The sequence below is a fragment of the Trematomus bernacchii genome, unplaced genomic scaffold (assembly GCF_902827165.1).
Source record: "Trematomus bernacchii unplaced genomic scaffold, fTreBer1.1, whole genome shotgun sequence".
Lineage (NCBI taxonomy): Eukaryota > Metazoa > Chordata > Actinopteri > Perciformes > Nototheniidae > Trematomus > Trematomus bernacchii.
Genome location: NW_022987570.1, coordinates 41,700 through 60,000, shown reverse-complemented (window position 1 = coordinate 60,000; position 18,301 = coordinate 41,700). Strand labels below are relative to the sequence as shown.

At 40.3% G+C, this 18,301-nt stretch overlaps 1 protein-coding gene across 1 annotated transcript in view; it reads left to right on the top strand.

The window, feature by feature from the left end:
- Positions 1–18,301, top strand: part of LOC117479185 (5-hydroxytryptamine receptor 2A-like) — a 42,775-nt gene that overhangs the window by 12,846 nt on the left and 11,628 nt on the right. The window lies entirely within an intron of this gene.

Genomic DNA, 18,301 nt, shown 5'->3' with positions numbered 1-18,301 from the left:
CAAATGGCATCTTGAAGGTTAAATAGATTAAACTCCACTGAGACATTTCTATTGAGGATGTTCTGGAGGAAAGCCCTCTGACAGTTTGAGGCTATCATAATCTGAGCTCACATTTTACCCCGAGAAGTAGGGCAGTGTAACAACAAGAGTTATATAAGACCTTTGTTTCTGTGAGGCAGTGAGCAAAGATTACCTCGCCTGTTTCTACACTGCGTCTAATGCACCATTTATTTTATACTTTATTTTAAGTGTTGCATTGTTTAAGGAACCTGGATCTTCACATTTTCATTGCCTAAATTGACTGTACCTATCGTGCATATGACAATAAAGCCTTTGAGTGTTTTGCAAAGAAAAAGAAGGGATCTGTGCGGAAATCAGTGATTCAAGTATTTCGTAATCTTGTACTTTAAAGAGTCCTCTCCTGCTGATGTTCAGGTGTATATCAGTATGTAGCGTCTCTACTTTAAAGAGTCCTCTCCTGCTGATGTTCAGGTGTATATCAGTATGTAGCGTCTCTACTTTAAAGAGTTCTCTCCTGCTGATGTCCAGGTGTATATCAGTATGTAGTGTCTACTTTAAAGAGTCCTCTCCTGCTGATGTTCAGGTGTATATCAGTATGTAGCGTCTCTACTTTAAAGAGTCCTCTCCTGCTGATGTTCAGGTGTATATCAGTATGTAGCGTCTCTACTTTAAAGAGTCCTCTCCTGCTGATGTTCAGGTGTATATCAGTATGTAGTGTCTCTACTTTAAAGAGTCCTCTCCTGCTGATGTCAGGTGTATATCAGTATGTAGTGTCTCTACTTTAAAGAGTTCTCTCCTGCTGATGTTCAGGTGTATATCAGTATGTAGTGTCTCTTCTTTAAAGAGTCCTCTCCTGCTGATGTTCAGGTGTATATCAGTATGTAGTGTCTCTTCTTTAAAGAGTTCTCTCCTCCTGATGTTCAGGTGTATATCAGTATGTAGTGTCTCTACTTTAAAGAGTCCTCTCCTCCTGATGTTCAGGTGTATATCAGTATGTAGTGTCTCTACTTTAAAGAGTCCTCTCCTGCTGATGTTCAGGTGTATATCAGTATGTAGTGTCTCTACTTTAAAGAGTTCTCTCCTCCTGATGTTCAGGTGTATATCAGTATGTAGTGTCTCTACTTTAAAGAGTCCTCTCCTGCTGATGTTCAGGTGTATATCAGTATGTAGTGTCTCTACTTTAAAGAGTCCTCTCCTGCTGATGTTCAGGTGTATATCAGTATGTAGTGTCTCTACTTTAAAGAGTCCTCTCCTGCTGATGTTCAGGTGTATATCAGTATGTAGTGTCTCTACTTTAAAGAGTCCTCTCCTGCTGATGTTCAGGTGTATATCAGTATGTAGTGTCTCTACTTTAAAGAGTCCTCTCCTGCTGATGTTCAGGTGTATATCAGTATGTTGTGTCTCTACTTTAAAGAGTCCTCTCCTGCTGATGTTCAGGTGTCTATCAGTATGTAGTGTCTCTACTTTAAAGAGTCCTCTCCTGCTGATGTTCAGGTGTATATCATATGTAGTGTCTCTACTTAAAGAGTCATCTCCTGCTGATGTTCAGGCGTATATCAGTATGTAGTGTCTCTACTTTAAAGAGTCATCTCCTGCTGATGTTCAGTGTATATCAGTATGTAGTGTCTCTACTTTAAGAGTCCTCTCCTGCTGATGTTCAGGCGTATATCAGTATGAGTGTCTCTACTTTAAAGAGTCCTCTCCTGCTGATGTTCAGGCGTATATCAGTATGTAGTGTCTCTACTTTAAAGAGTCATCTCCTGCTGATGTTCAGGTGTATATCAGTATGTAGTGTCTCTACTTTAAAGAGTCCTCTCCTGCTGATGTTCAGGTGTATATCAGTATGTAGTGTCTCTACTTTAAAGTGTCCTCTCCTGCTGATGTTCAGGTGTATATCAGTATGTCGTGTCTCTACTTTAAAGAGTCCTCTCCTGCTGATGTTCAGGTGTCTATCAGTATGTAGTGTCTCTACTTTAAAGAGTCCTCTCCTGCTGATGTTCAGGTGTATATCAGTATGTAGTGTCTCTACTTTAAAGAGTCCTCTCCTGCTGATGTTCAGGCGTATATCAGTATGTAGTGTCTCTACTTTAAAGAGTCATCTCCTGCTGATGTTCAGGTGTATATCAGTATGTAGTGTCCCTACTTTAAAGAGTCCTCTCCTGCTGATGTTCAGGTGTATATCAGTATGTAGTGTCTCTACTTTAAAGAGTCCTCTCCTGCTGATGTTCAGGTGTATATCAGTATGTAGTGACTCTACTTTAAAGAGTCCTCTCCTGCTGATGTTCAGGTGTATATAGTGTCTCTACTTTAAAGAGTCCTCTCCTGCTGATGTTCAGGTGTATATCAGTATGTAGTGTCTCTACTTCAAAGAGAGAGTAAAATCTACGTCACTTTACGGCCCCGCCCACTTTTGGGGAAACCAACGCTGTCATTTGAACGGCGATCGAGCCTGAAGCTACAGAGCTCTTCTGTTACTGTCCTTTCTTCTTAGAGGAAGTACAGAAACACGTAACTCTGGATTTGCTTTAATGTTTTGAGGTGCAATAAACGACACAGCAGCATTTCGGCATGTTAAAACTATTATTTTCTGCCTCGCTCATGAGAGTAACGGACCGTCCACACAGCAGCGTTAAAAAAATCTTGAAACGCTTCTGCCCATTCACTTTGAATGGGGTGACGTCACTTTCCCTCACTTTTCGCCGAACTGCATTGTGGGCAGCAGAGCGGAGATTTTCAGGATTTTCAGGATTCAAAGTTGAGCAATGTTCAACTTTTGAGGCTGAGGTGGAAGCGTCAGCCAATCAAATCCCGTGTACGCAAATCTGACAGTTCAAGCGCTAGCCAATCAAACCGCGTGTATGCTGGGAGAGACATACCGCAGGTCATTTCCTCATATTCCAAAACATGGAGGAGAAATTAGCGGTAGGGAATCACCCGGTGCTTTATGACCAGTCCCTATTTACCTACCGGGATACAAACCGGAGGAGCCAGGCATGGAGGGAGGTGGCAGAGACAGTGGTATGTTTTCGCCTGTTTGGGGAGTTTATATCCAGTTTACTTCAAACTGTTTTGCTTCGTATGTCGGGGGGCGGGAGATTCATGTGATTGGTTGTTGGTGCCTTGCTCGCAAAAAAATCCCCAAGCTTCAGATACGCCCACCTCCAAGATTTTTTTAACGCTGCTGTGTGGACGGTCCGTAACAGCTGGCGAAATTACAGCCTCGCCTACTGATTTTAATTTAACCATATATCGAGCCCGATTCTCGATTTCAAATGTGTGCTCTAAAATGATATTTATAAATGACTATTATCATTATTATAAGCAAGACAATAAATGGCAAACACACAACACAGCAGGGTCAACGTCACACACTCTCCAGCCCTCCCCCTCTGCTCCCCCAACCACAGGCCCGCACACCGACCAGCATTACTGTGCAGCTCTGTGATTGGCAGAGAGACGGGGGATGCTTGAGTGACCTACACAGCACCCTATACAGGGTCGCTACAATATCATCAGTCAAGTCTTCGACCATTATTCGGAGGGAAATGCTACACTCACTATGTAGATCTTTAAAAACTGAAATATATAGTTTCAAGTTTGAAGAAAACTTAATGAAGAAAACAAAGAGATGTGTTGAGAAAACTCTCCTCTTTAAAAAGCCTCGTGCATCAGCTGCAAAATGCATCGTCACAAAGCTAAAAACAGGTCTGTATTTCTGAGAAACTCTTGACAAATATCTATATTTTATTGCACAATACACCAAATGCATGCCTTTAGCTGGTGGTGGAGTATTTTCAGTGTGCAGTTTTCCTTCCTTATCACTATGTCTCCGACTGTTTCCTGAACTCACGCTCGCCTCCTCGGGGAAAAATGTGAGAATTTTATTTCTGTGTTTCCTCCGTGTTCAGGGACTTCCATTAGAGCTCGTCTTTTTTTAAACCCTCGACACAGAAAATGACGGACAGGCATCAGATACACAGGGGGGGGGTAGATGTTAGATATTCTTCATAGAAAATAAACTCAGAGTAAATTCCCACGTCTAACATTCAGTGTCCTGAGAGACACCAAAGATCTAAGATTGCTCAAATGTTGGCTTCATCATTTCAGTACGGTAGTTTCTCAATAAATACCGTTTTCTTTTTGTTTTTTTTAACCAAAGGTTGTTGACATTTTCCACCAAACATAATGATAAGATTCCTGATGTGTGCAAAATGTCGTATATGTTGTATTTTATACCTTTATTATTGTATTTTAGTTTGTCAGTCATACACAAATCAAACATGGTGTGTAGTGGTTATATGTACAAAGAGAAAAATAAAGAAACCAACAACAACGACGAAAGTAATGCCCGACCAGTGAGCCTCATACACAGCAATGGATGTATATTAGGGGTGTAACGGTTCACAAACATTTCGGTTCGGTACGTACCTCGGTTATTAGGTCACGGTTCGGTACGTTTTTGGTACAGCAGAAAAAATGATCACAAAACATAAAATATCTTTTAGTTTTTTTTGTATTATTATTAAACTGTGAATAGGGTATTCACTCAAATAAATACAAAATATAATAAAATAAACATTAAGGTGCAGCATTTCGATGAACCGAAATAATCTGTACTGTACTAGTACTCCCCTAAGCAGCCAGCTTGACATTAGGCTTGTCATTGTTTTTTTCATGTTTTTTTTAAGAAAGATGAACTTGTCCACATTGCTTGCCGAAAGGGCAGATCTGCTGGCACTAACAATGTCTCCTGCTGTGGAGAACACCCTCTCTCTAGGGACAGAGGTAGCAGATACAGCCAGGTAGCGCTTTGCTAACATGGCACTGCACTTTTTGCGAGTGTTGGAGGCTTAAATGCTAGTGGGAGTTGGGTTTGCACTTCAGTCATTTTTATTTTGGTACCGGTGATATTCACGTTCGGGTGATGCCTTTTCAAATGAGTGTGCAAGTTTGATGTATTGCCAGCCGCGTAACCAATTTTAGTTGAACAATGCCGACAAACTTTTTTGTTCGGTCCACCTGTCTTTGTCCGTCATCCTTGTACGTAACTGCGAAACCAAAATGTTCCCAAACCGGAGACTTCAGTGATGCTGGAGGATTTTCGAGCTCAACTTTATCTGCATTTGCCATTTCGACAGTTCCTCAAATTACAGACTAAATTTGAACGCATCCCTGTGACCAGCTCTCATAGTATGCCTCTCGTCCAATGAAATGACTTGGTCGCTCTATGACGCGTTGAACCCAATGGGAGAAAATTACTCTGAACGCTGCGACGCAGCACCTGAGATGACTTCCAAAAAGTTGTTCACGTTCTCAATTGTTTCACGTTTAGCGTTATATTCGTTCGGTACACTTCGGTACACACGTGTACCGAACCGAAGGGCCCATACCGAATACTTTCGGTACGAATACGTATACCGTTACACCCCTAATGTATATGCATGTAATACATATGCATCTCTAAAATAAGTGTTTTATGCACTTTGAAATATAAAATGCCTTGTGTTGAAATAATCGGCTCTGTAAGTGAACTCGTATTGTCTTGTAGTCTCGTTTAGAAATGGCTAAAGGACATACTCTCACACACACTAATAAACACTGACACACACTTGCACACACTAATTAAGTCTGACACACACTAATACACACTGTAAAAACACTGACACACACGCACACACACTAATACACACTAATAAACACTGACACACACTAATGCACACCTTACGCACAGAAACTGTATATTTCCTCCTCTTTCTTTCCTCTTTCAGCTGGAGAGCTGAGATTCAGAATACTTTAATGTCCATTACATTTACATATAATGGACACTACATACACACTACATGCACACTACATGCACACTACATACACACTACATACACACTACATGCACACTACATACACACTACATGCACACTACATGCACACTACATACACACTATGCACACTACATACACACTACATGCACACTACATGCACACTACATGCACACTACATGCACACTACATACACACTACTTGCACACTACATGCACACTACATGCACACTACATGCACACTACATACACACTACTTGCACACTACATGCACACTACATACACACTACATCATGCACACTACATGCACACTACATGCACACTACATTCACACTACATGCACACTACATGCACACTACATGCACACTACATTCACACTACATCATGCACACTACATGCACACTACATGCACACTACATTCACACATCATGCACACTACATGCACACTACATGCACACTACATGCACACTACATACACACTACATACACACTACTTGCACACTACATGCACACTACATACACACTACATCATGCACACTACATGCACACTACATGCACACTACATGCACACTACATACACACTACATGCACAATACATGCACACTACATGCACACTACATCATGCACACTACATGCACACTACATTCACACTACATCATGCACACTACATGCACACTACATGCACACTACATTCACACATCATGCACACTACATGCACACTACATGCACACTACATCATGCACACTACATGCACACTACATACACACTACATCATGCACACTACATGCACACTACATACACACTACATCATGCACACTACATGCACACTACATACACACTACATGCACACTACATTATGCACACTACATGCACACTACATACACACTACATGCACACTACATCATGCACACTACATGCACACTACATACACACTACATACACACTACATCATGCACACTACATGCACACTACATGCACTTTTCAGGGTTTTTATAACGTACTTTAAAATGCCTTGAAATCAACTCTATAAGTGAACTAGCTTTGTCTTGTAATCTCGTTTGGAAAGGACTACATGTTTTAAGAGAAATAAACAATTGTTTATTAATGGAAAAAAGACAAAACACCTTGCAGAGGAAACAGCAGCTCCGAGTCTGGGTCTATACCATCTGGATATTCCCTCCTTTTGCTGTGTGTGTGTGTGTGTGTGTGTGTGTGTGTGTGTGTGTGTGTGTGTGTGTGTGTGTGTGTGTGTGTGTGTGTACATGACTGATTTGTTGGTGCATCATCACAGTTTCTCTCATGGTAACACCTCGTCGTCGTCCCCCCCCGAGTCACAGGGTGTCATGTGACCCTCTGACTCACCTGCATTATTAAAGCTCTGATATCTGAGGTGTGTGAACCGGAAGGAGCAACACGTGACAGGAGAAGAGAGAAAGTAATGTGATCAGACAGAGAGGCAGTGGGGGTCAGAAAATCACTTTACACACCATGAACCGTCATCTCCCTCTGTATAATGTGACACTAATACACACTGTAATAAACACTGACACACTAACACACACTGACACACTCTCACACACACTTACTCTACACACGCTAATAAACTCTGACACACACTATTACACACACATATGCACACTAACACACACTAACACACACTAATAAAGTCTCACACACACTTACACACACACTCACATACACTCACATACACTAATAAACACCGACACACATTAATACACACCGACACACACCGACACACACTCACACACACTTACACACACTCACATACACTAATAAACACCAACACACACTTACACACACTTACACACACTAATAAACACTGACACACACTCACATACAATAATAAACACCAACACACACTTACACACACTTACACACACTCACATACACTTACACACACTAATAAACACTGACACACACTCACATACAATAATAAACACCAACACACACTTACACACACTTACACACACTAATAAACACCGACACACATTAATACACACCGACACACACTCACACACACTGCGCACCCTCTGACTTAAAGGGGAACCTATCATGCAAAATGCACTTTTGTACGTCTTTTCTACATGAATGTGTGTCCCGGTGTTCCAGGGAACTCACCAAGTGTCAGAAAACACAACCCTCTCTATTTTCCTCCATACCCAAATCTCTAAAAAAGGGGCTGCAACGGATCTGATAAAAACTGATCCAGATTTGAACACTGTCCTGACGTCAGGACGGTGGCGCTACGGCTATTGGGCCAACTCCACCAATCAGGAGGAGACAGCCACGGCCATTGCCGTTCGAAAGCGCTGGAGACGCTGTAGTACATATGCCAGGCCTGTAGGTGGTGCTGTTCTCACAGAATCTGCCCTTGCTAAAACAGGGCTAAAAAAGTGCAAATTGTGCAAAATGAGGCATGGCTAAAATGCATGATCTGTTTGGTATTTTGAAAAAAAAAAAGTATAAATATGCCTTATATAGGTATGGCCCTACACTATATTATTATAATATAGCATGATAGGTCCACTTTAAACATAAACTTTATCCTTTACTTTCTCTGTCTTTATATGTAGATATTACTTTTCTCCGTTAATCTACGCTCATTTTCTCCGTCTCGTTGTTTCCAAAGCAACAACAACTTCCTGTCAACAGCGCTAACTCTTCTTAAAAAGAATAGCATTTAAATAAAACAGGAAGTTAACCTATAGTGTCAAAAACAATGTAATATCCTTTTCAGTTTCACAGAACACAAATTGTATTAATCCGCCGCTTAAAATAGTCCCAAACAAAGGGACTTTTTCCTCCTGTTTGTTTGATAAAAACTACAGCAACCAGTTGTTTTTGTGCAGTTTCTAAAAACATGAAGCTATGATCCTTCAATAGTGTTTTATTGTCAGAGTTTATAGATGTTTTATCGTCACGGTCTACTGTATATTCTCCATTTTGAGATTTTTTAATTCAAGTATTGTTTATTTCTACTCTTTAATTTCTATTTATGTGCAATACATGAGAGTAACACCTACGTCACTTCCGGGCGAAAATTACGGCCCCGCCCACTTTTGGGGGATACAACGCTGTCATTTGAATGGCGATTAATACAAATTCTGAAGTTTTTGCCAATCCGATCAGAAAGTTATGAAAACTGGGGATTTTCTGATCTTCAAAGAGCCCGGTTACGATGGCCAGGCGGGCTCGATATATGGTTCAATTAAAATCAGTAGGCGAGGCTGTAATTTCGCCGCCTGTTACTCTCATGAGCGAGGCGGAAAATATTAGTTTTATCATGCCAGAAAGCTGCTGTGTCGTTTATTGCACCTCAAACATTAAAACAAATCCAGAGTTCAGTGTTTCTGAACTTCCTCTAAGAAGAAAGGACAGTAACAGAAGAGCTCTCTGGCTTCAGGCTCGATCGCCATTCAAATGACAGCGTTGTTTTCCCCCAAAAGTGGGCGGGGCCGTAAAGTGACGTAGGTGTTACTCTCCAGTGTTTCCCCTAGGATGGAGTCATGGCAGCGGTGCTAAGGCACGTGGGCCCAGCATAATGTGAGCGCGGAGCGCGTGGAATTTTTAAGTGTGTGCGAAGTGCGCCCCGCCAATTTGTTTCTATGTGTCTGCCAGCACAAGAAAGGCTCTTGAGGCCTACGTAGCACCAGGGCCGGGTCTAGACTATTTGCTGCCCTAGGCGAGATTTTATATATAAAGAATAAATGAAAAATCTCTACAAAAGACAAATACACTACAAAAACAGAAACTTATTGACATAGGTAATATACGTCAAAATGGCTTCAAATGTATTCAGTATTGTATGAACATGTTTGAATTGGGGGGTGGACGTCACCTCCTCTAGGGGGGTCCGGGGGTATGCCCCCCTGGGTAGATTTGTTTTGAACATTTTAAAGTAAAATGCTTCAATCTGGTGCACTTTGAGCACACAATTACTAGAGACCTGATCTAGGGGGTACAACTCTAAACACCCATATGAAAAAGATCGGTTTACATTTTAATAATCAATAAGTATGTGAACATAACCAATAACCCACAGCCAATAACAAATAAATGTAACTTATTTTATTTTTGTTGTTCATTCATATCTTATTTTACCAGTTAACATTTATTTATTTATGCATATGTTTGTATATCTCCAACTTTAAACGATATTTTTGGTTTACTGTCCTATAGTATACATTGGAATGATTTCAAACCTGTTTTTATTTATCCTAATAATTATAAAGGAGTGCCTTGGAAATATGTGTTTACATAATTTGTGGTCACAACGTTTGAGACCCACTGAGATAACTTAGACTAACATTAACTATCTAAACCCTCAGAGAGTCCTTTACCTCACTGAGCCTCTCAGTCTGACAGGAGAGCTCTCCTCCTCCCTGGTTGTAGAAACATCTTCTTCTTATATCCGTTAGCGCAGCTAGCACCAGATTCTAATAACAACAGCGCCGGTACCGGTGCGCCCTCTCTCTCTCTCCCTCGCTCGCTCTCTCGCTCCCACGCTCGCTCTCTCGCTCCCACGCTCGCACTTTGGCTGTGAGCTGCGGGCGCCTGATAAACCAACATCCCCCACTTTCATCACTTACAGCGGCCATCGTACAGGGCAAATGAAAAGTGTAACCGGGGTGAAAAGGGTGTTACATTTTCTTAATGATGAATGTTGTTACATCAAGGCCGAAAATTAGGATGAGCACCAACGGTCAAAAATGTTTTTTCCCCTCCCAGAGCTACCAGCGCAGCGCCCCCCAGATCTGGCGCCCTAGGCGACCGCCTATGTCTCCTATGCCAAAAATCGGCCCTGCCTAGTACATACAGTGGCAATGTCTCAAGATTTAGCAAAAATACACCTTTATTGAACATACAGTAACACAAATACTACAAATCCACTGCGCTGCGCCGCTACTATTTGTATATAGGGGAAACACTGCTCTCATCTATGGACATCGATCGCCTACTGCTATGTTTAACCATATATCGAGCCCGCTCGTCGATTTCCAATGATGTAATGTAATTGTTTGCCTCTCGGGCCGTCGTCATCGGGCTCTTTGAAGATACACAAATCCACGGTTTTCTTACATTTCTGATCAGATTGACAAAAACTTCAGAATTTGTATTAATCACCATTCAAATGACAGCGTTGTTTCCCCCTAAAGTGGGCGGGGCTGTAATTGTTGCCCGGAAGTGACGCATGTGTTACTTTCATGTATGCTTTGTTTTGTTTTGTTGTTTTTTATGCGTGCAACGCAAATAAAGTCAATAAAGTAGCTCTTATCTTATCTTTTTTGTCTTTTTAAAGATTTACTTAATAAGTAGGAACCAATGTGCCAGATCGTGAATCTTACACAGAAAATTATCCGAGTCCAGGCAAGAGTCGTTTGGTTTGTCCATTTATTTCCACGTCCCTATATCCAGCAAAGGTCCCCTAATATACTGTTCTTCATCAGTATACTACAGGTCTCAGATATATCCAGAGCCTGTCTCTGATTGGCTGAAACACATATATTTAACATCGTTAGTAGGAATTTGCCACATATTGTTTTTGGGACACATTGATGGTTTGAGACAGGGTTTGTTAGTAATAACACACATGTAAAAAAGGGTTAAAATATATATCATTTTGATTCAATCCCACACACACCTCCCTTCTGCTCCAAATACTCACTGGTGACTAATTGTGGATTAACTAAAAATAGTCCCCAACAAATCCCATATTCACTCCTGTTAGTCGGATAAATGCACAGCTATGTTAGGACATTTTGTAAACTATAAATAATAGATTTACGTCATCAGTGGGTGTTGGATTTGGTCGACAAATTTAGAAAAACACCAGAATAATCCTCCAACAAAAGACCCAAATCTACCCGTTTAATCACCCGGCTGCTCAAACGCTTTTTCCTAAAATCAGGGGAAATATTTTTGGATTTTCGCACTTACAGTTTCCTCTCTTCGCTCTCAGTTGTCACACATTTCAGTTTCTAATCATCGGCATTGTTTCCTCTCTTTGTGTCGGCCATCATCATTTAATTTGAACTTGACAGAGACTCAGAGAGAAGAAGAAGAGGCACTAATAATTGTTAGTAATTTTGCTGCCTCTTCTCTCTCCTCTTTTGCTCTGCTGACAGGAAACCAACACAAACACACTTTAATAAGACGTTAGCGGTAATTAGCTGCTTGTGTTTCACTCCGACAGCAAACAACTAGAAAATAAACACATATCTCAGCGTGTTTTTCACAAGAATCACACAAACATGATCAACACAAATTAGAGGGACATATTTGTAACATCTGCCTACAAACAGCTGAGAGGGAGAAAGAAACCACTAGATCCGGTAGTGTTTTTTGACTTTTGATTTAATTATCCAGAATATTTTATTGTTTTGTTTAAAAACTGTTGTATTTGATATAATATTTTTCATTGTATTTGTCATTGTTAATGACCTTTTCCACTTTTTAAAGTATTTATATTTTAAATGTCTGAACACCAACTTCTGCTTCTGTGACAAAATAATTTCCCAATTGGGATCAATAAAGTAGCTATCTATCTATCCATCCATCCATCCATCCGATCCATCTATCTATCTATCTATCTATTATCTATCTATTTCTATCTATCTATCTATCTATCTATCTATCTATCTAATCTATCTATCTATCTATCTATCTATCTATCTATCTATCTATCATCTATCTATCCATCTATCTATCTATCTATCTATCTATCTATCTATCTATCTATCTATATCTATCTATCTATCTATCTATCTATCTATCTATCTATCTATCTATCTATCTATCTATCTATCTATCGATCTATCTATCTATCTATCTATCTATCTATCTATCTATCTATCTATCTATCTATCTATCTATCTATCTATCTATCTATCTAGCTATCTATCTATCTATCTATCTATCTATCTATCTATCTATCTATCTATCTATCTATCTTTAGAGAGTGGCGAAGTCACGCCCATCTACTTCCGCCCATGGGACCGTATTTCGGAAAAATATGTATTGAAGTCAATGGAGAGAGAAAACTTATCTTTCGATCCCGTTTGAATTGTGTCATGAATTACACATATGATGTTTGTCAATCTTAAAAAATAATTTCCATGTCAAAAAGTCACAGTTTGTCGTAAACTGTTGAAATATAAGACTATGAAAAAATACGCAACTAGAAAGACTACAAATCCCAGAGTCGCGTAAGTGATGTCACAATTGTTTTCCTCCACTAAGAGATAGCTAAGATCAGCGCCATATAGATAGAATCTATCTATATGGCGCTGGCTAAGATAAGATAACTTTAACAAGATGCCTGTGTGCTTAGTACCAGGTTGTTATCATACCAGCAATGGGTCTTGCTCGTTCTTTTGCTTCCCGTCTGATGAAAGGACCAGGAGTGTGTGGATCAAGCTAGCTAGTAGCTAGCACGTTAGTTAGCATTACAGCCTTGTCATTTTTATTAGCCTTAACATGAAGTAACATTAAGTAACCCAAAATGTTAAACAGTAAGAGTAGTAGTCATATTTCGTGAACCCTTTGAAGAGTACTGTCACCGGTGTGATCATTCTATAATACACCATTTAAGCCCGGGGGAGAAATGCTAATGCTAACGCTAGCGATCTTCTCTACTTCATGCTATCTGCACAAATGGTTGACATTAAACATTAAAACGACCAAGCAGTTCAGAGAGAATCAAAGGAAGGCAGGCAGGCAGCTTTGCATGACATTCTTCTGGACGTGTTTCATTGTGGTGATAGTGAGGGTAGTCAATCGTTTTGTTGACAAGACAGTAGTGACGGCCATCTTGGTGACGTGTGTTGTTGACCAGAGATGTAGTTCATTGAGCGTTTCACACAAACAAATGTGTTACTTCACAGTTTTACGACACATTCTTTTTTTTTTGACTTGCAAAATGATCTTTTAAATTGACAAACATCATATGTGTAATTCGTGGCACAATTCAAACGGGATCGAAAGATAATCTTTCTCTCTCCATTGACTTCAATACATAATTTTTACGAAATAAGGTCCCATGGAGGTCCACTGGAAGGGGAGGGACTTCGCCACTCTATAAAACGGACAAGTCAAATCAAGCAATCTGATTGGTTCTTAGCCGTGATATAATGAGCATATATCACGGGTAGAATTGTAGTTACTTTTCACAACAAGTCAGTATCCCTCCGCGTCTGAGAAAAAGCTACAACCGTTACAGCTGTTACACTACGTCCGTTACGAAACTAACTAACAAACAAAGCTTAAGATGGAAACATGTAAGGTTAACTTCGACCTCCGGGGTGGCCTCACTATGGAGGAGTGGATTGAGGAGTGCCTATCTCCAGAAAGCACCTAAACGACGACATGCAGAGCTACGTGAAGAGCAGGTAGACCAACTGGAAAAGTACCACCATTCTTTCTGTCTTGAAACAAAGCAGCTTCGCGTCGGGCCGAACCACGCCCCTTAGCTGTGATATAATGACCATATACCACGGCCTGTCGTGAGCTATTGCTTAAATCTATCTATCTATCTATCTATCTACCGTCCGTCCGTCCGTCCGTCCGTCCGTCCGTCTGTCTATCTATCTATCTACCGTCCGTCCGTCCGTCCGTCCGTCCGTCCGTCCGTCTGTCTATCTATCTATCTACCTATCTATCTAGATCCAAGTCTTGAAATCTATAGGGAGAAACTTTTGGCAAATATCTTTCTGTTAAACCCTTGATGTTTTTAGATCATGTGAAAAATCACACTTTTGTCACATGATGTTTGAGGAAAAACGTCAAATTGTGTTTTTTTCTCACATTGATCTGTCTGCATATCAACGTATTAAGAGTTTATATAAACCACAGGCTGGATTATGATCCTTGTAGTTTCTGAGATTTAATGAAAAATACAAATTCACCAAAAAAAACAAACATATTTTTAGTCAAGGAGTCAAACCGTTTATATACGGACATCATAGACTTTCAAAATAAGAGTGAAAATTGATAACATTTGTTACATTTATGAAGGATGATATCATGTGCAATTTTATTTTGAAAATTGAAGCACCCTTATTTAGAAAATGTATGAAGTAGGATTTCAGATCGATGCATTCTCACTTTGAAAATCTATGAGGTACCTCTACCCTTATTTGAAATACATGAAGTTTAATCTTCTTTTACTTTGAGTGTGTGTGACTGTGTGTGACTGTGTGTGTGTGTGCGTGTGTGTGTGTGTGTGCGTGTGTGTGTGTGTGTGTGTGTGTGTGCGTGCGTGCGTGCGTGCGTGCGTGCGTGCGTGCGTGCGTGCGTGCGTGTGTGTATGTTCTTGGCCTCAGCTTCATCTTCAGACATTTCTTCTTCTCTCTCTTATGTCCTCGTCTTCCCTTCCCTCTCGGGGGAACTCATTTTCTCCGTTTCCACTCCTCTTTGAATTAATTATTTTCACTTTTCTTTGCTTTTCAACAAAGCTGTGTTTGAACCTTCAACTAACGCTTTCACCCCGAGTCCCATGAAGTCTTCTGGGAAACACTGAATATGAAGATGTGTGTGAAACCCAAATGTCCCAATCGTTTAGAACAGACATTATAAAGGACTTCACACTGATAGCCCACAACGACCAATTAATACGCTACTCAGAAAGGCAACAAATAAAACACAAAATATATCGGGCTATAAATTATAAACAAACGATCGTCCCCCAATTGAGTTGAAACCAAACACAGAGAAGCATCTTAAAGGTCCCCTAGTATACTGTTTCTCATCAATATATCACAGGTCTCAGATATACACAGAGCCTGTCTCTGATTGGCTGAAACACCAAACAGATCATTGCAGCATTACCCATAATCCCCTCTGTTTCAGCCCTGTTTCCAAAGTGCTGATTCTCTGTCAGTTACTTTAGATGAAAATAAGGAGCCCCTCCCCACGCCCCTCTGAGAGAGATTTGGTTACAAAGAACTCAATGGTGCTCTAGGAGGAGATTCAGGTGATAAGGTGGGGGGGGGGGGTTACCTTGGTTGGTGATTGGCTAATGGTTACACAAGACAAAACATCGTTATGACATCATCAAGTGGCCAAAATCTGATCAGCTCATTTTCAGACAGGTTTTTATAGAAATGGATCAAAAAGAGAGAGAATCTTTGTTCCTGAAACTTTCAGAGTCTCTTTCCACAGAGGGGACACATGTTGATGAAGAAGAGACATGAAGAAGAGGGGACACATGTTGATGTAGAAGAGACATGAAGAAGAGGGGACACATGTTGATGAAGAAGAGACATGAAGAAGAGGGGACACATGTTGATGTAGAAGAGACATGAAGAAGAGGGGACACATGTTGATGAAGAAGAGACATGAAGAAGAGGGGACACATGTTGATGAAGAAGAGACATGAAGAAGAGGGGACACATGTTGATGAAGAAGAGACATGAAGAAGAGGGGACACATGTTGATGTAGAAGAGACGTGAAGAAGAGGGGACACATGTTGATGTAGAAGAGACATGAAGAAGAGGGGACACATGTTGATGTAGAAGAGACATGAAGAAGAGGGGACACGTGTTGATGTAGAAGAGACATGAAGAAGAGGGGACACATGTTTGATGTAGAAGAGACATGAAGAAGAGGGGACACATGTTGATGTAGAAGAGACATGAAGAAGAGGGGACACATGTTGATGTAGAAGAGACATGAAGAAGAGGGGACACATGTTGATGTAGAAGAGACATGAAGAAGAGGGGACACATGTTGATGAAGAAGAGACATGAAGAAGAGGGGACACTGTTGATGTAGAAGAGACATGAAGAAGAGGGGACACATGTTGATGTAGAAGAGACATGAAGAAGAGGGGACACATGTTGATGAAGAAGAGACATGAAGAAGAGGGGACACATGTTGATGTAGAAGAGACATGAAGAAGAGGGGACACATGTTGATGTAGAAGAGACATGAAGAAGTGGATTTTGCACAATAGGTATCAATTTAGTTTTTGAGTGCTTTTAGTAAGCACAAAGTAATTAAAAATAATATCTTGATGAATTTGTTATAAATGTACTTCGATTGTTTGTAAAATTATACATCTGCATTTTCATGTGCCCAGTTCTGTGTTTGACAAAAGTGAAAATCAATAAAAACAGTTGAAATAGTTGATTAATTTCTTATCTAACCATTTTCACATATCTTAATTTTAGCCTTTGCAGACCATTTACATGCACTAAAACCTATAGAACACACTACAGGAGAGGGAGCACACCAAAAGAACAATAGGACCTCTTAATATTTGCTCAAGTCTTTAATAAAGGAACATGCATAAAAATATTTATCTTAAAAGAAAACACATCAATTATGAATTCTAAAAAATAACTTGCTGTATGGAATCAGTGTGTGTGTGTGTGTGTGTGTGTCTGTGTGTGTGTGTGTGTCTGTGTCTGAGTCTGTGTGTGTGTGTGTGTGTGTGTGTGTGTGTGTGTGTGTGTCTGAGTCTGTGTGTGTGTGTGTGTGTGGTGTGTGTCTGAGTCTGTGTGTGTGTGTGTGTGTGTGTGTGTGTGTGTGTGTGTGTGTGTGTGTGTCTGTATGTGTGTGTGTGTGTGTGTGTGTGTGTGTGTGTGTGTGTGTGTGTGTGTGTGTGTGTGTGTGTGTGTGTGTGTGTGTGTTTTGAAGCCTGCAGCAGCTGTGATTCCCTGTGTGACTCACTGTATTTATCAGTGTGTGCAATTATCTTTTCACTAAAGCTCCACTGAAGCATTTTATTAGAGTCACATTAAAATGAGTAAACACATGTTTCTGTTTCTGTGTCATCAGAGCGGAGAGGCTTTTTATTGTGCGTTTGTTTGATTATCACTGACTTTTATAACGGTGGAAGGTCACTATGGGTTGGACGGTAACTCAAAATAATAATTAATCATCACTCATGTCATCACATTGTGATAAAATCATATTTTGAGATATTGTCAAACGCAAAAACATCATCTAAACTAAAATTGTCTCCAAAAATCGCTTTTCTATTCCTTTAGCTTTACATACAAGGAAACTGGACACCAGTAAATAAAGCCATGTGTTTCTACCGTATAGGTGTACTATTGGATCTGTATTTGTATTAATGTGTGCATGTTTTTCCCCCTTTGCTGTGACGATGCACATTTCCTCTCTGTGGACGAATAAAAGTTCTCTGATTTATTCCTCTCCGGCCATCCTCTTGTCTCGTTGATTACATAGAAAACTTTGGATAAAAGTCTCAGCTAAATCAAATCTATTCTCTCCCCTCATAGACTACGGCTGGCCGCTGCCCTCAAGACGACACCTTCCGTCTGAGAACATTTAGTAGCTATGGCGTGAATTTAAACTGTCAACCCAAGAAAGGAAGTTACAGTGACATATATATAATTAAAGGAGACTTACGATACATTTCTACGATAGGGTGCATGCCTTTTTATTTATTAGTTTCTCTATCTATACCGTCCCTGTGGACG